The sequence below is a fragment of the Marmota marmota genome, unplaced genomic scaffold (assembly GCF_001458135.2).
Source record: "Marmota marmota marmota unplaced genomic scaffold, marMar, whole genome shotgun sequence".
Taxonomy (NCBI): domain Eukaryota; kingdom Metazoa; phylum Chordata; class Mammalia; order Rodentia; family Sciuridae; genus Marmota; species Marmota marmota.
The window spans coordinates 2,624,510-2,643,974 of NW_026000000.1; positions in this window are offsets into that span (position 1 = coordinate 2,624,510).

Genomic DNA, 19,465 nt, shown 5'->3' on the forward strand with positions numbered 1-19,465 from the left:
GAAATTTATGGTCAAATTCTAATAAAATGAGAGATTTCTTGAATGTTTTATAAGCCAATCTTTCCTAATGCAAAATATTGAAATAAATAAGACAAACTGCATCCTATTCTGAGTCCTGTTTCCCTTTATGTCCCCTGTACTGGAGATTGAACCCAGAGTTGCTTTACCACTGTGTGTGTGTATGGGGGGGGGGTTGTTTGTTTGTTTGTTTGTTTTTTGTTTGTTTTTTAAGATAAAATCTCACTAAGTTACCCAGAATGGTCTCAAACTTACAACTCAAAGTTGCAATCCTCCTGTCTCAGCCTCCCAAGTACTACCAGGACCTATTTTTAATGAAAATAACTGTAATTTCACTATTAAAATATGCATAGTTAAACTACACTGAGATTTTACCTCTCCACAGTTAGAATAACAATCAAGAATATAAATAATAATGAGTGCTTATGAGGATGTGGGGAAAAACAACACTTATCTAATGTTGGTGGGATTGTAAATTAGTATAACCGCTGTGAAAATCAGTATGGAGATCCTTCAAAAGACTAGGTAGGAATGGAATCACTGTATGACCCAGTTATTCTTCCTCGGTATTTATACAAAACCTAAAGTTGGAATACTATGACACATGCATTTGAATGTTTATAGCAACACAATTCACAATAGCCAAGTTATGGAAGCAGCCTAGATGCTTATCAACAGATGAATAGATAAAGAAAATGTGGTATATATACATAATGGCATTCTACATAGCCATATAGATGACAAAATTTTGTCACTTGCTTGTAAATAAATGGGAACTGGATAACATCATACTAAATGAAATTACCCAGACTCAAAGTCAATGTCCACATATGTTCTCTCATATGCAGAACTAGAGAGAAAAAAAAGGAATAAAACAATAAGGGGATTTCATGAAAGGACATTAGTAGAGGTAGAGGATCAAGGGAGAGGGAAGGAGGAAAAGAATAAAATCAACCAAATTATGCTATTGCTTAAATGAATATATCACAACAACTCTCACTTTTCATGTATAAATAACATGCCAGTGGGGGGTGGTACACATGTGAGATAATGCTACAAAATTTTGAGGTAAAATGATTGGGTTATAAGAGTCTTAGCCTAATCAGTGAAATAATCCCAATAAGGATTAGCTGTAGGCAGTAGGGTATGGTTGAGGAAATGGTCCCTAAGGATGTGACTTTGGGTTATGTATTTTATATCTGGAGAGTGGAGTCTCTTCCTCTGCTTTCTGATTGTCACGTGAGCCACTTAACTCTGGTACACTCTCCCACCATGATGTCATTCCTTACATCAAGCCCTGAGGAATGGAGCCAGGTATCTATGGATGGAGACTTCTGAAACCATGAGCTCCCATATAAACTTTTTCTCCTCTAATATTGTTCTGGCCAGGACTTTTAGTCACAGCAGGGAAAAAGCTGATTAAGGTAGAAATTGATACCAAAAAGTGGGGTCGTTGCTGAGACTATTCTGATCATGTGGTTCAGAAGATTTTGCAGTTCTTTGGAATTAGTTGAAGGAATTTTGAGATGTGTATCAGTACAAACTGGAAATGCTTTACATGGCTGTAAGCAAAGCTTAATGGCTGATTCTAGTGGGAATGCTTATAGGACTAGGGATAGCAAAAAGAGTTCAAGAGGGTTTAGAGGAAAAGAGCACTATTGGTAATGGGACTAGAGGCCTTATTTTTTATGTTCTGCCCATGTCTTAAGACTTTTGTGAGGCTGATTTTTAAAACTGATAGACTTCTTCATCTAGTAGAAGAAATTTCTAGGTAGCATAGCATTCAGGCAGTGGCATAGATATAGCTTTAAGCTTATGGATAATTTTTTGTGTGTGTGTGATAAGAGCAGAAAGCAAAGTAGAAAGATTTGAAAAACTTGGACTTGAAAGGTGGGAGTAAAATGGGAGGTAAGGAAATTGCAGTTGCTAAAGGCATTGCTACCACTAAAGAAATGCTGAAGACTTTCCCCAGAGACAATAAGAAAGATGGTTTGAAGGCATCTCAGGAGCTGGCAAGACCATACCCACCTCAAGCTCAAGGGAGTAAAAGTGAAAATTCTCTTGAGAAGAGACTAGGGGGGTACCCTTCTTGCACAAGAGGGTCTAGGAAGTTTTCTCAGCATGCTCAGCTACCCAGGGTCCCTGGAGGCTTGGCTACTGCTTGAGATGTCAACAGACCTTGGCATCAACCATGGGGTGCTGGTTCTGTAGGAATGCAGGATGCTGGAGTTAGTGGGTCATGGAGGCTTCCACCAAGATTTCAAAGGAAGGACTGGGAGGCCAGGCAAAATGCAGCAGGATTGGAGCCCCTGGGGCCACCCCCTGAGAAGGCATAGGGATCTGTTGAGGAAACCAAAGCTGCAATGGAGACCTCCAAGACTAAGAAATACCATGGAATGTCTGCTGAGGAAGGTTGGAGGAATCAAGCTGAGACAAGCCAACAGAAAGCCACTTGGACTGCAACCAACAGGGCCACAGGGACAGAGCTATAGGAGACTTTTGGACAGAACGTTATCATGTCCCATGCTCCAGATGCCAGATATAGAACTATAGGACGTTTGCCCAGCTGGATTTCAATCTCACTTTGGTCCCATCCCTTCTTTTTATGCCCCCATTTTTGTGAGTGAAAATGTTTACTCTGTACCTTCATATACTGAATATTTGCAAATTGCTTTTGATTTTTATAGGAGTCACAATGTGAGTTTGCCATGAGTCTCAGAGGAGACTTTGGAGTTGAACTTATGGGAAATCTCGGCACTGTTGAAGCTATGGGGATTCTTGGAAATTGACTAAATGTATTTTACATTATGAGATGAGCATGAGCTTTTGGGGGCCAGGTACAGAATGTTATGGTTTAGATATTAGATGTCCCCAAAAAGCTCATATGTGAGACAATGCAAGAAAGTTTAGAAGAAAAATAATTGGGTTATTACAGCTTTAACCCAATTAGTGAATCAATTCCCTGATGGAATTATCTGAATGGTAACTGAAGCTGATAATATGGCTGGAGGAGGTGGATTCCTAGGGCATGCCTTTGGGGTATATATTTTGTATCTTGTCTCTTTCTCTGCTCTCTGATTATCGTGTGAACCCATTCCTTCCACCACACTCTTCTACCATAATGTTCAACCTCAAGCCAAGAGGAATGGAATCAGCCGTCTATGGACAGACATTCCTGAAACCTTGAGTCCCAAAATAAACTTTTCCTCCTCTAAAATTGTACTGGTCAGGTCTTTTCATTTCAGCAGCAAAATAGCTAAGACACTCAAAATATGCATATTATATTTTTATTAAGTAGAATGAGTATTCTTGACTGCCTCTACTTTCCCAACCTTGAAACTCAAACCCATAAATGAAATATCTACAAAACACAAATTTCTAAGTCATGTGGGAAGACAGATTTTTAAATGAAAATAGATATATTAGATAATCAGATAAATGTGAGTAAGGATTACAGAATACAGCTGTCTTGACCTATCAAGTATTTAGAGATAGACGTGGCAGAAAAATATTTAAAGATGAAGGCATGTGACAGATACACTTTTGATAATGCTCTTCCCAAATAAGTTTTGAAATAACAATAGTTACCTTCAGAAAATTGAGACTGCACCAACTACCAAGATGTAATTTTTTTATTAATCTAAATGCATAAAAATGCTTTATGCACAAAAGGAATACACAGATCTAAAGTGAGTCAGACTCTGGATTAAACCCTGGTTATTCCACTAACTACCTTTGTTAGTAAACATTAAACTTATACAAACCTTGGTAAATTATTAATAACTAAGCAATACAGTCATTATTAGCATTAAATGAAATAATGTATGTTCAGTCTCCTAGGAGCCGAGTACTCAATAAATATAAGCTCCAGGGTGAACTTAACTAGTGCTCAGAAATACCCAGAGTGTGTGTATGTTTTATTTTGCAGGAACATAGATTATTCTATTTCTGAACTTGTTCACCACTAAGCTTCACTGTGTAACTAGTAATAACCATGTATCAAAAGTGCCAAAGTTAAAAATAAAAGACCTCATATTTTACGTAGTAAAACTACTATAGACTGAACTACTGTCATCATGCTGGTTTCTGAAGAATCATGTATAACAGAACTATACTTCAAACAAAACCAACATGTAGCATGAGTGAAAAATGTGTTAAACCAGAAACTGGTATCAGGAATAATTTGCTCCTGAAAATAAAATATAAAATATGTAGCACTAGACAAAGATTTTTTTTTCTTTTTAGTGGGGAAAAAATTTAGAATCAATGAAGGCAATAGAGGAGTATGGAGAGAAACTCAGGAGAAAGCTTGCATGTGTCCCCTTCAGAGGAGGAAAATTTTCACCAGATTATGAAATAATGATTTTTTTTTCTTTTAGGGAAAGAGAGTAAGTAAACAGGTGGACTTCCATATTCAGTGGTATGTTTGGCTGACATTGGAAGCATTTGGAAACACACTAGGGGAAATGAATGAGCTCAAGAATGAATGAGTCATAGAACAGGCAGAAATAAATGGGAATAGAAAGATGTGTTATTCTGCTGATGAAAGACACATTTATATCAGATAAACCTTTCCATCAAAAGCAACCAAAGGCCATCAGAGAACAACAGGCAGACAGTACCTGAGTGGACATTATCTGATAGAGAAGAAAAATGACTCACAATGAGCCCAGTATTCTGTGTTGCCTTACTATATACAGTTGTCAATTTATAATCAGCACAGACAAGCTGAGAAGATGACTAAAAAGCAACAACCAGGAAGCACTTAAGCTGAGCAGAATTTTAACAATCTCCCAGGATTTGGAAGAAAAAAATAGTGAAGCTTAATTCAGAAAGAAGCGAGATTAAATGAACCCAATAGTATATATTTACCCATAAGGAGTTTCCTGATTCATAAGTGTAACGTAACCAAGATAGTGAGAAATCAAGCAGAAAGCTGGCACTGAGGCAGGGAATCCAACACAACTTACTTAGGTTTCACAGTATTGGTGTGTGAAGGGTCCCAAGACCACCCTTAGGCTCACAGAGTTACTACAGGGCTCACAAGACTCAGAAACTGTAGTATTCATGCTTATGGTTTTATCACAGGGAAAGAATACAAATTAGAATCAATGAAGGCAGAAGAGGAGTATGGAGAGAAACTCAGGAGAAAACTTGCATGTGTCCCTTCAGAGCAGTCAAACAGGAATGTGGTTCATTCTCTCAGGAAGTATGTGTGACATGTTCAAATCCAGAGCTTCTGTAGAAAATTAGTCACATAGGCCTACAATGCCTGCATGACTGACCTTAGCTATTTAGACCCCAGTGCCCTCGAGCAAAAACAGGCATTCTTCACAAATCACATGGGCAGTATAAACTTATCTGGTCACAAATACAATGTGGCTTAAGGACTCAGGCATATAGAAATGCTTTAATAAGGCAGAATATTCCCAGTATTTAGAGGTTACTACCCAAGAGCCAGGCCAAAGCCCAGTCCTGAAAACAAGGCTCTCTTTAGAATGTACAGCATTCAACAACCTCTACCTTCTATTAAGCTTTCCAGCATAAATGGGGAAACAAAAAGTGTGACTGAAATGCCCCTGAAGAATGGTATAACCAGTTAGTCATCATAGGCTAGGTGAGAGGCAGAACAGTGCTCCCCCAAAAGTGTCCACATCCTAACTGCCTAAAATCTTTGAATTTATTAGGTTACCCTGAAAAGAGAAATAAAAGATGCAGATGAAATTAATATTGCTAATCAGTTAACTCATATGTGGAACCTAGGCTGATTTTTTCCAGGCCCAATGTAATCATGGAAGACAGAAGCAGAAGAGAATTTCCAAGGCAGAAAAGGGGATGTGATGAGGGAAGCAAAGTTTGGAGAGATGTGATTTCAAGTTTCATAGATGAATGCCTTTGAATACAAACCAAAAGCCAATGAATAATAGCAGCCACTAGAAGCTGGAAAATGTGAGAAAAAAGATTACTCCTTAGAACTTCCAGGAAGAACCTCGCACTGATACGTGAAGTTTAGCCATTTCATTTCAATAGCTGATCTCCTGATAGCCTGAGCAAGATTATTAATTTGCATTTCTTTAAGCCATTAAGTCTGTGGTGATTTGTTTCAGTAGTCACAGAAAATACATGCTATAAGCATATTATGTTCAGGGAAAACCAAAACATCATAGTCATTGTGTGATGTTAATACTTTGTCATCAGTATCCAAAGAATCATCCAATGAATATACAAGGAATTTTCAAAATGGACATATTCTAGACAAATCTCAAGAAGGACAGGTGTAATATGCTTTAAGCTCTCTGACCATCATGAAAATATGTCAGATATGCACAAATATTTGGAAATCAAGAAAACTCAAGCCAGGCATGGTGGTGCACACCTGTTATCTCAGCAGCTCAGGAGGCTGAGGCAGGAGGATCTCAAGTTCAAAGCCAGCCTCAGCAAAAGTGAGGCACTAGCAATGCAGTGAGACTCTAAATAAATTACATAATAGGGCTGGGGATGTGGCTCAGTGGTCAAGTGCACGTAAGTTCAATCCCCAGTAACCCCACAACAAAATAAAAATTAAAGAGGTCAACGGAAATAAAATATTATAATTTTTTTCACAAAGTATTATGCATAAAGTTGTACAAAAAGCAGTGAAATCTTTGTTTAGAAGAGACTAAATGGCATAAAATGTATATGATAGAAATGGGCAGAAAGTTAATAATGTAATCACCTCAAAAAGATTAAAAAAGCATCTTAAATCCAAAAGTAAAGTAAAAAACATAAATTAATGAATTATAAATAAAAATGGGTTGTATAATTTACTTGTTCAGAAGCCAAATACAATCAGTATGTGTGGAAAACAAATGGAAATTTCCTATTCATACCCATGTATTTCTAGCTTCATCAGTCTTGACAAGAAGATACTAGTCATTTTGTTGCACAGAATATAGCTATCTTTAGCAGATATGTATGTATCCTAACAAGGCAATTGTCAAAAATCCATTTTTCTTTAAATTAAATTTAAATTTCTCTAAGCCCACTTAATGAATGAAGGCACAAATCTTGGTGCTAGGAGATTCCTGAGTTCAAAACATTCCTGTCCCTTAATGGTTGTACAACCACAGCAGGTTATTAACTCTCCTTAAGCATCAGTTTTATCATCTATATGGCGAGGATGATACTTAATACTAGCTATTGGGTTTATTTTGAGGAATAAATGAAAAGGTGTGGAGTCCCTGGTACATTATAAGTACTCAGTACATAGTAGCTATTACTACTTTTCTGACAGAACTGATAATTTATCTTGAACTTTAAAGTCCTGCAGTCAATAATGAAACTAAACGTTTTCATGTGGCCTTATTTATCTGAACCACAATTCATATAACACCTACTTTAATTTTTTTTAAAAAATCATATGAAAAGTAAATGTAATTTTATTATAATTGGCTAATAATTTATTCTCATTTTGAGGGGTGAGTTCAAAATAAACTGAGAACTACATATTTTCTTCTTTTAAGCAGAGTACACAAGTATCAATTGTCTCCCATTATATCAAGATTAAATGTCTTTTTGCAACAGACAAGTACTTAAATTTCATTGCCTTATTTTTCTTTTCCTTGACATATTTTGATGGTTCTACTAAAGTCAAATGCAAAAATTTTCAGATTTTTCATTTAACATTCTTATCTTTGGAAATAAACAGAAATAATATACCTCAAGTGCTTTGGTGTCATCAAAAATAGACTGAAGAGGAAACAGAACTCAGAGGTGGGAAGGAAACATTTAAGTAATTTAGCAGAGGTTATGCCTCATGGAGAGATGAAATGTATTTGCTGCTTCAATGAACCAGTTTAAATTGATCAGTCTAGATGGAGGTGAATGGTCTCTGAAAAGTGTTTTCTAAAACTGTTTTGCCTTACATGGTATATTGCTGCTGTCTTTTCAGACCATATACTTTCCAGAGGCAAGGTTCAGGAATTTGAGCCCCAAACATTTTATAAATATATAATATAATCGTTGGGCTTTAGGAAAAGTTATATAGGAGTCTTCGGTAATTGGGAAAATACAGTTTACTTCCAAACACCTAGCCAAAATACCAAGAGGTAAACGAATCTCAGTTCAGCAACTTAGACCACTGGGGAAAATAACATGATCAGGGAAAATGAAATAGCTTTCGTTGTTGGTGGTAGTGGTCTTGTTTTAGAGGGGTGTGGGAGGAGTGAGAGGGAGTATTGAACCCAGGGGAGCTTTACCACTGTGCTATATCCCCAGCCCTTTTATTTTGAATCAGTGTATCACTAAGTTTCTGAGTGTCTTCTGATACTGGCCTTGAACTTTCAATCCTCCTGCCTCACTTTCCTGAGTCTCTGGGATTACAAGGGTGTGTCACCACTTCAGACCTTACATATCTTTTATAAAAGAAAGAATTATTTTCTATGACATGCAACATTCAATCGTGCTTCATGGTTATTAAAATATAGGGTTATTAATTCTCTTTTCTAATGAGTCACAGAGCTATGACATGCCTTGCCTATGTCTATATATTCCAGTGACTAAACTATAATTAATTTTTCTCATTTTATAGTCCTCTGACATTTGCTAGTAAACCATGCAGTCACCAAAGCTCAATTCCCGTTTTTCACTTCTGGGCTATTCTGTATGTTTTACCTCTTTGCCACTCTCCAAAAATCCAATTTCTTCATACTCGCTATTGGCTGTTAGAAGATTTCTTATTGAGAGTGCCCTTAAACTTGATTTGTCTCACAATGTCACCTGCTCCAAAGTTACAGTTCTTTTTTTTTTCTTTTTTGAAAATCTGTTCATTTCACAAACTAATCTCAATAACAAGATACATGGTAACAGATTCTATTTTGAAACCAAGGAGTTGTGGTATTTGCACAGGGCTGGAAAATATTTGAGTCACAAAATTCAAGGTCAATAAAAAAATTAATTGTATTTTTACACACTAGCAACATTACTGTGAAATAAAATGAAGAACAAAATGTGTACAATGACATCAAAAACATAAGATATTTGTAGAAAGATAACTCATGATCATGATATTGAAGAGTTCATTATTCATAAGATGTAAATTTTCCTGAAAGAGATTTATGGCTTCAACATAATGCTTGTCAAAAGCCTGTGAGACTTGTTTCTAAATTAACAATGTTTTTCTACTATACACATACTAGAATGTTTAATATAAATCAAATAATTACATCAAATGTTGGAAAAACTGTAGAACAACTATAATCCTCCTACAGTGTTTGTGCAAGAATAAACATATACATTCAAAATCAGGAACCGGGCATGCTGGGGATGGTGGTGCATGTCAGCAATCCCAGAGGTTTAGCAGGCTGTAAGTTTGAGGCCAGCCTCGGCAACTTGGCAAGACCTCATCTCAAAATAAAAATAAAAAAAGGGCTGGGTATGTAGCTCAGTAGTAGAGTGGCCCCAGTTTCAATCCCCAGTACCACAAAGAAAAGAAAAAAAGTAAACATGTCACACTAGAATTCAGAAATTACTGTTTTAAATATTTATTTTCAAGAAGTAAATACAAAGAGATTTGTGTAAGAATGTTTGTAGCGAATTTATAATCTCTAGACAAAAACTATAAGGCAATCACCACCAGAAAAAATCAGTAAACAAATTTTGTGTAGGCTTAAAATGAAAAATTAATTCACAATAAAAAGTAACCCACCCATCCAAAATGTCTGAATCAAATACATTATGCTGAATGAAAGAAGTGAAACATAAAACCTGAGTAAATAACATATTATTCCACGTACATGAAGTTCTTAAACATGCAGAATGAACACATGATGAAGTAAATTAGAACAATAATTTATTTGTTATTTGTTTATATTTTTTATGCTAGGGATTAGACCCCAGGTCTCACACATGCTAAGCTCTGGTCTACCAATGAGCTATACCTCCAGCCCCAGAATAACAGTTACTGAAATTGGTGATGGATTACTTCAAATCAACATGGCAGACATTTTGGGGAGTAATTGAAATGTTCTGTACCTTGAAAGGACACAGGTACATGAGTGTATGCTTTTCTCAAAATTCTTAGATCTATACTCTAAAAATTTGTTTATTTCATTGTGTGGAAATTGTTTTTCAAATTTAAAATACACAAAAAGTATTTTATCTGCTCAGGATATAACTATATTAGGGATACTCAGAAAGTTTGATGAATGGTGGAATAAATTTAATAATGGTTGCAAAAAGCCTAGTGGAAATTCGCTTTTCAAATTTTCAATTTTTTTTTCAAAAAAGTTAGTTGTTTAGGGAATATACTTGCTTTGTAATAATTAATAATAATTGCAATTTAGTAATAGCCATAATTTACATAGATAAATATGAATAAGTTAATTGTTCTAAAATTAGAGTAATTTTTCTCCACTCAACATTGACAGAAGGTAATGATGTACTCAAATTGCATCTGTCCCAAATAGCACATTAGTAAATAATAAAAGTTCTAATTGTAAAAATTATAGTAGTTAACATCGACTGAATTCACTATGTATCACCCTTGTTTCAACCACTTACCATATGTTAATTGATTTCATTCTGACAAAATTTGAGATAGGTAACACCATTAGTTACAATTCTGATGAGGAAATGAGGCATGAAGATATTTAATAATTTTTCCATAATCAAACAGATGGAGCCAAACAGACAATTTATTTCAAGTTTTGCTGTTAACCAGTAGGCCATGCTGCTCATGATAAACACTTGTTGGTACATATGCTCACACAAGAACTGGATCAAAACAATGAATCAAGATGCAATATGCTGATAAAGGAAAGAGGCTAAACTTGGCCATGCTTTCTGAATTTCTCCCAATACCAGAAAACTTTTTTTTTAAATTATAATACATGATGTTGATTTCCAAATTTCTTTCTGCACTCACACATCTTTCTAAATCAAAATGTATGTACAACCATTCTACTTAACTTCTCCATTTGGATATCTATTAAGCACATCAAATTTAACATTTTCAAGACCATGAATATCAATTTTTCCCATCTCACTCCATGAAAAATACTCCTCTATGAGTTTTCTCCAAATTGACAAAGAATATTTGCATCACCCTAGTTGCTCAAGCTTGTTTGAGCAACTTTATGTTTTCCCTGTGTTTTCCTCATAGCACTATTAGATTTATAATATGAACTACTACTGTCATTTATTGCCTGCCCTTCTCCTATAGAACATCAACTCAATGATGACAGTGAATTGACTATTTTAGTCATTGCTGTAGATAGCTACAGAGCCTAGAACTCAGGAAACTGTTCAATAAATGAACAAAGTAAGGATAATACATCTAACCTTGCATGCCATAGTCCTTTGGAATCACCAATGATTAAAATCCTTTGTTAGAAGTGAAGAAAATTCAGCTTTTGAGTTTCAACACAATAGAATCCTACTCTGCACCACTGCTTGTTTCCTCCTCTGAACCAAGAAATATTTTCCCCTTGTAGCCCAAACCATCCTTCAGTAGACCCAGATTTTATATTTTATACACACACAAACACACTCACACACATACGTGTATACATGTGTATACATATATATATGAAATCTCATGATTCAGATGGTTAATTCAACACTTACTAGGTGGTCACAATCTCCAGAATTGTATCTCTTCAAGTCATTCCAGTTCTATCAAGAAGTTTATCTAGCTTCAGTCCATCTAGAGGAATCCTCAGAACAGCCATTTCACCATCTGGAAGCAAGAGGAGAATGAAATCATGCACCACTAACTGGATGTATGGATTGCTATTGTTATTAGAGCCATGCTCTATGTAGAGAGGTTTCATTCAACAATATACTGCATATACAACAGTGGTCCAATGAGATTATCATGTCACTGAAAAATACCTGCGGCCTAGGGATGTTGCACCCTCTTAATGTCACAGCATAATACATAACTTATATGATTGTGATGATTGTATAAGCAAACCTACTGAACTGCAAGTCACGTAAATATGCAGAACATGCAATTATGTACAGTACAAAGTACTTAATAATGGTAATAAACAAGTATATCACACTTTACACATTTACTATACTACAATTTTATCATTACTTTAGAGTGCACACCTTCGACTTGCAAAAAATACTTTACTGTAAAATGTTATACCATGTTATATCACATCTCATGTGCATCACTCTCTTTATTGCATCAAGAGGCACATCAAGTAATCGACCTATGCCATCTAGGTTTGTGTGAGTACATTCTATGATTGTTTGCACGATAATGAAAATCACTAACAATGCGTTTGTTGGAATATTTTCCTGTCATTGAACGATGCATGACTGTACTTTAATTCCAACCTTTCTTATGTATGCCTACTTGCTATGCAGTGCAATAATGACTATTCAGGTCTTCATTCATTTGTGGGTCGGTTGTAGGACATGATGATAATCATCAGCTTCCATTTCCCTTAAATCAAAGGGAAGCTCTGACTCCAAAGAGTGGAATAGAAGAGAAAGCCTGTCCCTAGGTCCCAATAAAAGTGGACATTAAAGGCTAATGTAAATTTTTATGATTTCTGTGGGCCATAGGAAAAGTAGAAGAGAAATAAAAAGCCCCTTGGAGCAACATTGGGGAACCATATACTCCAAGGGCAGGGCAGAAACATTGTTAATGTAGGAAATATTATTTCTAAATATGAACTAAAAGTACATTGTCTCTTAAAATATTAATGTTTGTCCTTGGAAAAGAGGTACTTATTAAACAGGACATTATGTATTATGTAATAGTAAAGGACCAAAAAGCCACAGTTCCTACTAGAAGGAAAATTGAAAAAGGAAAGTTGAGTTGAAAGCAAAGTATTTTTCTGGCCCATGGCAGTGACATAGAGCCCATCTCCAGCATACCCCTGTACTTGTGACCCCTTCCACACTTTTGTGAAACTAAGAGCCAGTAAAAATTAGTGTTCTGCTTGTCTTGAGTTGGTCTATGAGAGTAGAGCCAGACACAAGGGACAAGGTGAAAGAAGCCAGGAAATGAGCTCTCTCATTACTGGGAAAAGATTTAAGTTTCATTCTATTGTTTGAAAAAAAATTGAGTTTTAAAATGAGAGGTTCAATAAAATGGCTTCTTAGAAAATCCATGTCAGCCTAAAGTCAAGAAATCCAGGCCCTGAATGAAGGGAGAGGTTCACTGGGGCCTCTCCTCCCAAAATGCAAGGAAAGAGCTACTTTGCTAGAATTTTAGTATTTAAGTTCTTTCCATGTAATTTGCCTTCATAAATTGCCCTGGTCCTTCCTTCTGTAAAGATACAGGTGTACTAGGCTAGGATGTAGCTCGCTGGCAAAGAGCTTGCCTTGCATGCACAAAGCCCTGGGTTTGATCTTCAGCCATGAAAACAATGAGAGGAGAGGGAGAGAAGGGAGGGAGAAAGGAGAATAGAGGAAGGGAGGAGGGGAAACAGGGGNAGTGGGGGAGGGGGAGGGGAGGGGAAGAGAAAAGGGTGTATATGTGTAATATGAATTGTAATGCATTCTGCTGTCATACATAACAAATTAGAATTTAAAAAAATTGTACTTTATGTTAAATATGATGATTAACCATCCTGTTTTAGCTGGACCTGAGGGACAGTCCCAGCAAAAGCATATAGCATAACACATAACTTCTTTGCTATTTGCTGGAACTAAGTTTTCTAGTCCACAAGACTTTTAATGCTGAAACCAGGATGTTCCCAACCAAATGTGGAAGAGTTTCTTCCACCTAGCTCAAACTATGGTGATTTTAGTATCTTCTGATGATTCCCCCAATGTCTTGACATCTCAGCTCTTCCACCTCTACTGCCTAAACTTCATCAGTGCTTAAGAAGCACCTCTTAAAAACTTTTCAAAATCCGTGGATGGATATTTTTAACATCTATAATTTCTGATCTAAGTCAGAGCTTTACCATGTTACCATAATGCTTACTCGTTATTTCCCGTTAGGCCAAAAAATACTCATCAATTTCAATTTTCACAAATCTAGAAACTTTTGTATTTCAATAGTTGTAAAGAATTGTGACACCCATCTCTGAAATCAATGTAAACAAAAATCATTGTATTATTAATAGTTAAATAATTTAAAAGTGAAACGATCATACCATTTTGCTAATAGCCAAGTATTAAAGTCAAAATTCATCCATAGCCAAGTTGGAGACTAAATATTGCCATTACAGAATGATATTTAAAGTATAAAGCAAAAATGCTCACTTCGTGAAAAATACTCCTTTTTGAGTATTTGAGTTAGAATGAAACTCAAATCTTTTCCAGCAATGAAAGAGCTCATTTCCATCACAAAATTATGAAATGGTATTACAACACTGTTGCTGCATATGTGTATGTAGTAATGAGCATTGAACCCAGGGTCTCATGCATGCTAGAAAAGGACTCTACCACTAAGCTATACTTTCCAGTCTAACACTAGAATTTTTCAAAGGGTAGTATCAAGATTTTTTGTTATTTTGAAATCACAGAAAAAATATTACTCAGCACTGTCACTTGCTAATTCCTTCTACAAATAATATTGAATATTTGTAGTACTAAACAGATGCTTGTCTTTAGTGAGATTACTGAAGGAGTATTATGTATTTTGGCTCAGTTAAAGCTAACTCAACTTAAAGTCAAGGGTCATATTTCCACAATAATTGTTCTTTTATCTCTAAAAACAACCAATTAAAGACAAGTCTTTAAACTTTTAGAAGATTTGGGTAATGATAATGTTGAAATTTCGTTGATGCAATCCCACAAACTGAGGCTTTGTGCATGATTTGAAGATGTTGAATTTTTACATAGGCAGGTTTATCACTCTTGCACTAAGTTGCATTTGTGACATTTTGTTTGCATTTATGCTGCATAACACAATCACTTCGGGGAAATGCCCTTAAATCTCTGATACATAAACATTGCATTGGAGCTACATACTTGACTTTCATGAGAAAATTGCCTTGGGATTGCCAACTGCGTCTCAAGATTAATTGCATGTATACCTACTTTAGCAATTATTTCTAGGAATAGCATACAATCCTCATGTAAGAAATATCTGAAAGTAGGAAATAGTTTGTGTGATTCAGTAATTCAGAGTAAATGATCTCTTTTTAAATGCAGTCATTGGCTGTTAGTAAATATACTTTGGTATTAGTTTGCCATTTTTTATATACATATATCTACTTCACTATATGTATCAGCAATCATATTAAAACTTTTCAAGAAATATTTTAAGCATACAATCACTGCTCTCAGATTAAACATTGTATAAGTGCATGGAGAACTTTTTCCAATCTTTTTTTAACATTATGCAGATTTTTCATAGCTGAAGGATGATGAAAGGGCTCCATTTTCTTGTTGCTAGCCAAGTGAGTAATTTTGTGGTATATTCAGTGCCATAATTGGATTCTGAATCCAAAACGTAAAACATGCTATGTTTCCAAAATTATTGATAGCACTTGCATGGTTCTTCTATTCTTGATATTTACATTTTGTTAAAAGTAGATTTTCAGCTATTTGTTTACTTAAGACCAAATATGAAATAATGAAAAGCAACCAATTTGAGCCCTAAACTATGATTGAATCCCAAATTCCATGCATCCTTTTATAAACCTATGAAGCCCTGGATATTAGCCTTGTTGGGACTGATGTATAAAAAAGAAGAAAGAGAAACACACTCCACCCCACCTCCTTGGCTACAGTTGAGAGTAGACATTTGCATGGTGAATAAATGAGTGCTCAGGATTCCAGGTGGTGGTCACTGCTCCCAGAGCAACCTCTGGTACAACAAGAGCAACCCTGCACTAGATGCCATCACAGGCAGAATGGGTATAATATTGAGCATATGTGAATCCTTTTGATTAGACTCACAGAGGTTGAATACATTGCCTATAAATGAAAGCTTATGAAAGCCACAATATTAGTACCAACCTAAAGCCTTTATTTTTATTTACTTTTAATTTGGTTTTCAAAGGAAAAAGTAATTCTGCATATTTAATTAAACATCCATAATACCATCTTACAAAAGGAATTGAGTTTTATAATAGTAAAATGTTGCTATCTTATATAATGCAGCTGAGAAAATGAGGAAATATTCAAAATCAAGACACAAATGAGCAGAGGATGGAACATTTAGCCAACTACAGCATTTAGATAAGAAATAAAGATTCATTTTAAACGTTCCTCTCATTTCACTCACTTTACATTTTTATGCTTTCATGGGCTTTGCAATAGACTTTTTATATAAATATTGCTACAATATGAATTGTTTTAATAATAGCACAGCTCTAGCATTACCAAGAGAGAACCACAAGTCACAGATAAGTGGGCTTTCTTTTTATTTTTCCAAGTTAACAAAGGATTGAATTGTCAAATCAGATTCATGCAAATTAGAGATCTTCCTCATTATCAAGTTTCTTTTAATAATTTTAAGAATGTAAGTAAACAAGTGTCATAGAAAAGACATGGTATGTGGCTCCCCAGCTCATCCTTCCTTCATGTACATTCTGGTCAGAAAAATAGATAAAGTCTTGAAGTTAGAGTCATGGATTAGCTCAGAAAGCAAAGAGGGTTAATTAGGAGGTAACTATTTTATAAGCTTAAGAGTAGTATAGCTTATGTGAGATTTACCAAGGAGCTATGCTTCGTTCAATCTGAACATGGAAGTTTAGTTTACCCAAAGTAGAAGCAAAATAGAAATATCCTCCTCAAAGCACTCTATAGATAAGAAATCACCTCTTAGGAAATGCCATTAGCCTACTTATCCAGAGACAGTGTATAAGAGGAGTAGACAAGTTACTTGCATTGTTTTCTTTTATCCTTACACACTGAATATTTTGTGTCTCCTCAAATTCATATGTTGAAGCTCTAACTCTCAATGTGATGTTATTTGAAAACCAAAATCAGACAATTGGGAGATAATTAAGCCATGAAAATCAGGCCCTGATCTGATGGAATTTTTATTCCTATGAGAAGTGCCACCAGATGTTCCCACCTTCCACACCCAATAGATCATGTAGGGTCTCCCAGGAAGTCGACAATCTACAAGCCAGGAAAAGCCCTCACCAGAACTCAACCATGCTGGCACCCTGAATCTTAGTCTTCCTGCCAGCAGAATTATGAGAAAATATTACTGTTGTTTAAGCACTAAGTTTATGGCATTTTATAATGACAGCCTAAGCAAACTATAATAACCTTAGGAGAACAAGCCTATGTGGTGGTGCTTGCCTATAATTTCAGCGGCTCCTGAGGCTAAGGCAGGAGGATTGCAAGTTCAAAGCCAGCCTCAGCAAAAGCAAAGCACTAAGCAACTCAGTGAGACCCTGCCTCTAAATAAAATACAAAATAGGACTGAGGATGTGGCTCAGTGGTCAAGTGCCCCTGAGTTCAATCCCTAGGTACCAAAAAAACAAAAAAAAAAACCCTTAGGAGAAACAGATCAGAGGCCTGTGGCTTTCACTCCTACCCCTGCCCACATTCTCTCCCCTAAATTTTCTGACAAATTTGCTTTTAAATATTAAGAATATCTAAATATTTTCATGAAAGTTATTACTAATTCTACCAAAACAATAACTAACTGAATTTAAATTCTCTTATGATCATGTCATAATTCTTAAGTTTTGTTTTTATATACATTTTTATTAATTTACTTTTTTACATGATAAATGTTTATTCGGGAAATTAGAAAATATAGGTAAAACTTCAATACCTTCTAATATAGTAATAAGTATTATTTCAACATTTCCTATATGTCTACACATAAGAGACTTACTTATAAACATTAGGGTTTTTTGTTACATAGTATTTTTTTTAAATAATATATTGTAAATTCATTCCCAATCTATTAAATGTCCTTTTATAAAATCATTTTAATGTCCATACATTATTATACATTGACACTATATCATGCTTATACAAGAGAAAGCATATATTTGTGATATAAATGAATTAAAAGGGTGCAATGATTCAGACAATAAAGAACATATGAATGCATTTACCATTTCCCTTTTGATTAAAAAGTTTTGTAATATAATCAATTATCTTCAGTAGTAGAAACTTCTATACATACAAAGTCTATTTTTCCCCTTCTTCCACACAGTAAGGGAATATACCTTGATTCGAGTGCAGTCATTTAACTAAGTTCTGACACACAGTATTATTCTTTTTAAAGAGAATAAATGATGCCTGCTATCCCCATTGCATTCCTATACATTCATATGAACTCATCCCTCTTCCCCATAAGCTGGAAACCAGATTTCGTGATATCCTTGCTTTGGTTAAAGCAGATGACCAAAGTGCCCTTGATGGAATAACTTAGAAGAAACATGGGTTCTTGGATGGCTGAGGAGAGCTGCTCCATCAATTGACGCCATTCACTTTTAGCTATTACATTGTTGGATCAATCTCATTTTACCCTAACTAATATACTGCTTTCTTAGTAAAGTGAGGATTATCTGAAGCAATTTACCACTCCTAGGTAGCTTCATCTCCAATGATACATATTTGAACTTTGTTTTTTCTGATATTAAGACTATGCTTTAGGAACATCACCATTTTACCTTCCACGTCTAAATCCTGGCAACTATGTATGACAATTGGGGAATATTCATTTTGTCCACAAGGTCAAGAGAGCTCTCAATTTTTTTCTATTTCTGAGATTACTGAAACATGATTGAAATAAGTAATATCCACCTACTACCGAATAGGAGTCTCTATAACCTGCCCAGATGATTTCTCAGCCATGACTAATGTTAAGAAACTCTTCAGATCCTTATATAACTTAGCTACTCAAGTGAAGTTGGAAATAATGCAGTTAAGAATCTTACGAATGCAAGAAAGAATGCCTAAAACAGAAAACTTGATCAACATCACAAAGGTAACACTTTTTACAAAATCATGATTAGATGTTAGAAATCTTATTTCCTAGTTGAGTGTACTTTCATTTGCTCTAAAATAAAAATGCAGCAAAAAGGTGGAATTCTTTCCCAAAAATTCTGACCTTGAATTCATTACTGTTCTCCACCTTTGTTATGCATCACCTATTATATCCCCAATCACACAACAAATTTCACTCACTCAGGCTGAATTTTAATTATTGATTTAAAAAAATTATTACACACCAAAAAATGCTTAGTTAGAGGACTGCTCCTAGTGAACATTCTATTTCATTTAGTATTCTTGTATTTTGCAAGATAAATACAGAATACTATGGGCTTATATAATTCCGACTCTTAATGGTCAAATTTCTAAACTTGATTTTCATAAAAAAATCTCCAAAAAAATGGCATCAAAGGTCATCTAGTGGGTTGTGGATGTAGCTCAGTAGTAGAGCACTTGCCTAATATGTTTATGGCTCTGGATCCCTAGTACTACAAAATGAGAAGGAGAAGGAGAAGGAGAAGGAGAAGGAGAGAAGAAGAAGAAGAAGAAGAAGAAGAAGAAGAAGAAGAAGGAGGAGGAGGAG